Source organism: Schistocerca serialis, unplaced genomic scaffold (assembly GCF_023864345.2).
Source record: "Schistocerca serialis cubense isolate TAMUIC-IGC-003099 unplaced genomic scaffold, iqSchSeri2.2 HiC_scaffold_1195, whole genome shotgun sequence".
Lineage (NCBI taxonomy): Eukaryota > Metazoa > Arthropoda > Insecta > Orthoptera > Acrididae > Schistocerca > Schistocerca serialis.
This window is the reverse complement of record NW_026047398.1, coordinates 112,501-117,500: the sequence shown is the minus strand read 5'-3', so window position 1 is coordinate 117,500 and position 5,000 is coordinate 112,501. Positions and strand designations below refer to the sequence as shown.

At 52.4% G+C, this 5,000-nt stretch overlaps 1 non-coding gene across 1 annotated transcript in view; it reads right to left on the bottom strand.

Moving 5' to 3' along the window:
* The window catches only part of LOC126434788 (small subunit ribosomal RNA), a 1,910-nt gene extending 1,148 nt beyond the window's left edge, over positions 1 to 762 (bottom strand). The window contains exon 1 of the ribosomal RNA XR_007579493.1: positions 1 to 762. This exon is cut by the window's left edge and continues 1,148 nt beyond it. This is a non-coding gene — a ribosomal RNA (small subunit ribosomal RNA).
* Between the last annotated feature and the right edge of the window lie 4,238 nt (positions 763 to 5,000).

Here is a 5,000-nt window from a genome sequence, read left to right as displayed (position 1 = left end):
ACGCACGAGGCGCGTCGCACGCCTTCAGCTCGCCCCACCGGCAGGACGTCCCACGATACATGCCAGTTAAACACCGACGGGCGGTGAACCAACAGCGTGGGACACAAATCCAACTACGAGCTTTTTAACCGCAACAACTTTAATATACGCTATTGGAGCTGGAATTACCGCGGCTGCTGGCACCAGACTTGCCCTCCAATAGATACTCGTTAAAGGATTTAAAGTGTACTCATTCCGATTACGGGGCCTCGGATGAGTCCCGTATCGTTATTTTTCGTCACTACCTCCCCGTGCCGGGAGTGGGTAATTTGCGCGCCTGCTGCCTTCCTTGGATGTGGTAGCCGTTTCTCAGGCTCCCTCTCCGGAATCGAACCCTGATTCCCCGTTACCCGTTACAACCATGGTAGGCGCAGAACCTACCATCGACAGTTGATAAGGCAGACATTTGAAAGATGCGTCGCCGGTACGAGGACCGTGCGATCAGCCCAAAGTTATTCAGAGTCACCAAGGCAAACGGACCGGACGAGCCGACCGATTGGTTTTGATCTAATAAAAGCGTCCCTTCCATCTCTGGTCGGGACTCTGTTTGCATGTATTAGCTCTAGAATTACCACAGTTATCCAAGTAACGTGGGTACGATCTAAGGAACCATAACTGATTTAATGAGCCATTCGCGGTTTCACCTTAATGCGGCTTGTACTGAGACATGCATGGCTTAATCTTTGAGACAAGCATATGACTACTGGCAGGATCAACCAGGGAGCTGCGTCAACTAGAGCTGAGCAGCCGGCCGCCCGGGAGTGTGTCCCGGGGGCCCGCGCGAACACGCAAGCGTCCGCTCAATTATTCTGCAAACAGGAGGAGGCTGAGCTCCCCTGCACCATACACCTCGAAACCCTCTCAGGTCCCGGCGGCGCGCAGCGCCGTCCTAAGTACTTGGTCGGGTTCGAGAGAGGCGCAATCGCCCGGAGTTTGGCGAGTAGACGCTTTAGGTGCGACCACCCGTGCTCCCAACTGAGCTTGCCGCTGCCGACAGAGGCCCGGGAGCGTGCTGTCGTGGCATTGCCGGCGGGAGACAACACGCGCCACCTACGGTGACCGGCAGCTCCAACGCCAGCGCCACAGAAGGACAAAAGCCCCACTTGGGTGCCGAAGCGAACTCTCCCAGCACAGCGCACGCGCCAACACGTCCGCACAGCTGCGATACAAACCACCTGCGAGAACCGCAGAGGCGACCGAGCAGCAGACGGCGTCGCGGCGCCGAGCGCCAGGCGGCGGCGCATCCTCAGCGCACACAGTCCTCAATCGGACCAGCACACTGCAGATGTCCACCGCGCTTCGCACCGGGCCCGCGAGGACCTACTTTGGCCGCACGGCGCCGCGTGCAGGGTGCGCCGGCGCGCAGCTGCGCCGCCTGCCGCCTCCGTCGGCCGGCGCGCCTGCCACTGGCCGCCCCCACCAGCCGGCTGTAGCGCGTGCGCCCACGCACCGCGCGGCCAGCACGCCGGGAGGCCCCCCCTCACCGGCCGGGGACGGTCCCACCCAGCCACCGCCGCGTATCGCTTCACACCCAGATGCCATTCACGTTCGTGGGCATGGTGGGTATCGCTGGAACAACCGGTTGGTAGCTCAACCGATCGTCGCCATCACTGATTCACCTCTAGCGAGAACAACCGCACCACAACGGTTTACCAGTTGTTCATTTGCGTAACGTCACCAGCAAACGTAGGCGTCCATCGCCATTTGCAAATTCAACGATTGTTGCATGCCTGTGTCAGGTGTCACGACACACTGTCTGCCCACATACACGCAACAACATGTGCACGCTTCGCGAACACGTGGAAGGTGGCCCCCGTACGTATGCGATGTCCATTGCGCGAACGACTGTCAACCGGCCTCTGTCGCATGTCGCAGATGTGGAACGCAGTGCACCATGCTATCACGGTGTGTGAGAAGAGACGACTACGTCTGACAACACGCGCCACTACATCAACAGACGGCTCATGCTGATCGCCATCCAGGGCATACCACACTGCAATCCAGCTCTTATAGGGAGACGACACGTAGCTGAGTGCACAACATTTGGACCGCATGGTTCGCCGTTGTTGGCGCAGTCGTTGTACGGTCACATGTACCACGATGTATCATTCAGTACATGAGGACCAATGTGCAGTACAGTGTGTGATTTGGACGTACAACATCAGCGGACAGTTGACACAGGCCGTACCACAGCGTAGGCTAAGTGCTTCGCCATGCGAATGCCAATGAACAACTGCAAATGCCAATGAACAACTGCAAAGGGCATTGAGCATGTACGTCCTGCTGCCATCCACATTACAGTGTATAGCTGCAAGGTGTTTAACATGAAGCGATACACTGGGGACCGGGCAGTGCGAGTAGCAAACTATATTGCGGGGGTTGCAGTTGGGCAACACTACACTAATTTAACGCGTCGTATGACAATTACAGAGCAGGTTAAGGCCCAACGTGTGTTGGGTTAAGGCCCAACGTGTGTTGGGTTAAGGCCCAACGTGTGTTGGGTTAAGGCCCAACGTGTGTTGGGTTAAGGCCCAACGTGTGTTGGGTTAAGGCCCAACGTGTGTTGGGTTAAGGCCCAACGTGTGTTGGGTTAAGGCCCAACGTGTGTTGGGTTACAGCACAATGTGGGTTACGTTAAGGCGCAATATAGGTTACGTTAAGGCGCAATATAGGTTACGTTAAGGCGCAATATAGGTTACGTTAAGGCGCAATATAGGTTACGTTAAGGCGCAATATAGGTTACGTTAAGGCGCAATATAGGTTACGTTAAGGCGCAATATAGGTTACGTTAAGGCGCAATATAGGTTACGTTAAGGCGCAATATAGGTTACGTTAAGGCGCAATATAGGTTACGTTAAGGCGCAATATAGGTTACGTTAAGGCGCAATATAGGTTACGTTAAGGCGCAATATAGGTTACGTTAAGGCGCAATATAGGTTACGTTAAGGCGCAATATAGGTTACGTTAAGGCGCAATATAGGTTACGTTAAGGCGCAATATAGGTTACGTTAAGGCGCAATATAGGTTAGGTTAAGGCGCAATATAGGTTACGTTAAGGCGCAATATAGGTTACGTTAAGGCGCAATACAGGTTACGTTAAGGCGCAATACAGGTTAGGTTAAGGCGCAATACAGGTTAGGTTAAGGCGCAATACAGGTTAGGTTAAGGCGCAATACAGGTTAGGTTAAGGCGCAATACAGGTTAGGTTAAGGCGCAATACAGGTTAGGTTAAGGCGCAATACAGGTTAGGTTAAGGCGCAATACAGGTTAGGTTAAGGCGCAATACAGGTTAGGTTAAGGCGCAATACAGGTTAGGTTAAGGCGCAATACAGGTTAGGTTAAGGCGCAATACAGGTTAGGTTAAGGCGCAATACAGGTTAGGTTAAGGCGCAATACAGGTTAGGTTAAGGCGCAATACAGGTTAGGTTAAGGTACGACGTAGGTTAGGTTAAGGTACGACGTAGGTTAGGTTAAGGTACGACGTAGGTTAGGTTAAGGTACGACGTAGGTTAGGTTAAGGTACGACGTAGGTTAGGTTAAGGTACGACGTAGGTTAGGTTAAGGTACGACGTAGGTTAGGTTAAGGTACGACGTAGGTTAGGTTAAGGTACGACGTAGGTTAGGTTAAGGTACGACGTAGGTTAGGTTAAGGTACGACGTAGGTTAGGTTAAGGTACGACGTAGGTTAGGTTAAGGTACGACGTAGGTTAGGTTAAGGTACGACGTAGGTTAGGTTAAGGTACGACGTAGGTTAGGTTAAGGTACGACGTAGGTTAGGTTAAGGTACGACGTAGGTTAGGTTAAGGTACGACGTAGGTTAGGTTAAGGTACGACGTAGGTTAGGTTAAGGTACGACGTAGGTTAGGTTAAGGTACGACGTAGGTTAGGTTAAGGTACGACGTAGGTTAGGTTAAGGTACGACGTAGGTTAGGTTAAGGTACGACGTAGGTTAGGTTAAGGTACGACGTAGGTTAGGTTACGGTACGACGTAGGTTAGGTTACAGTACGACGTAGGTTAGGTTACGGTACGACGTAGGTTAGGTTACGGTACGACGTAGGTTAGGTTACGGTACGACGTAGGTTAGGTTACGGTACGACGTAGGTTAGGTTACGGTACGATATAGGTTAGGTTACGGTACGATATAGGTTAGGTTAAGGTACACATTGTTGTAAGGAAAGGTTTAATGGGGGGCGGGGCGGCCGGTTTGTTGATTGTGACTATAGTAAGTGGATGCCTGCGGCATCATCTGATTTGCCACGTCAGGATGCACCTTTGGCTCATGACAGGCGGCGCTCTGATTCCATGGTTGTGGCAGACCTGTGTCTTTCATTCCTGCCATTGTTTGTGTGCTGTGAGAGGAGGCAGTATTGTGATGTTGGGTGCACCCCTGTGTAGGACATGTGTGGGTGTTGGTGGCTTGGCTGAGCAATGGTGGTTGTCGGGTGGGTGGGATATTCTGTTTTCTGAGTGGACCTCCCAGTCTGGTTATGACAGTGTGGATTGTCTAATGTGGCGGAGAGGATGCACTGGGTGTTGTTCCATGCTGGTGCTTACATATTGTCTGTGTGCGTGTTACAGGCAGAGAGTAGTGCGTGATAAGGGTGTGTGGCTGACGTGTGGTTGTGATTGTGAGCAGAGTCTTTCAGCATGTATACGGACAGTTGTATACATTATCTGTATTCTGATGGCTCTATCTATTACTAATCAGCGCCGTGTATACGTTTAATCCGGTTCCAGTCGAAACTGTTGTATCTCTGTACATTAGTGACACGGCGAGCCCGCTATGTAGTTACTCGTCTCGGCAGCTTCCACCGGTGTATGGCAAATGATTATAAGGAATCAGTCTAGTCGTCAATACCGATGGTGTGACGTCACATGTCTGGGGTGGGGGACGCTGCGCCCTTCCGGTGGGTCATGGCCTAGAAAGACTCTTCCCACGCAGGGGGGCGTGGACTGTCAT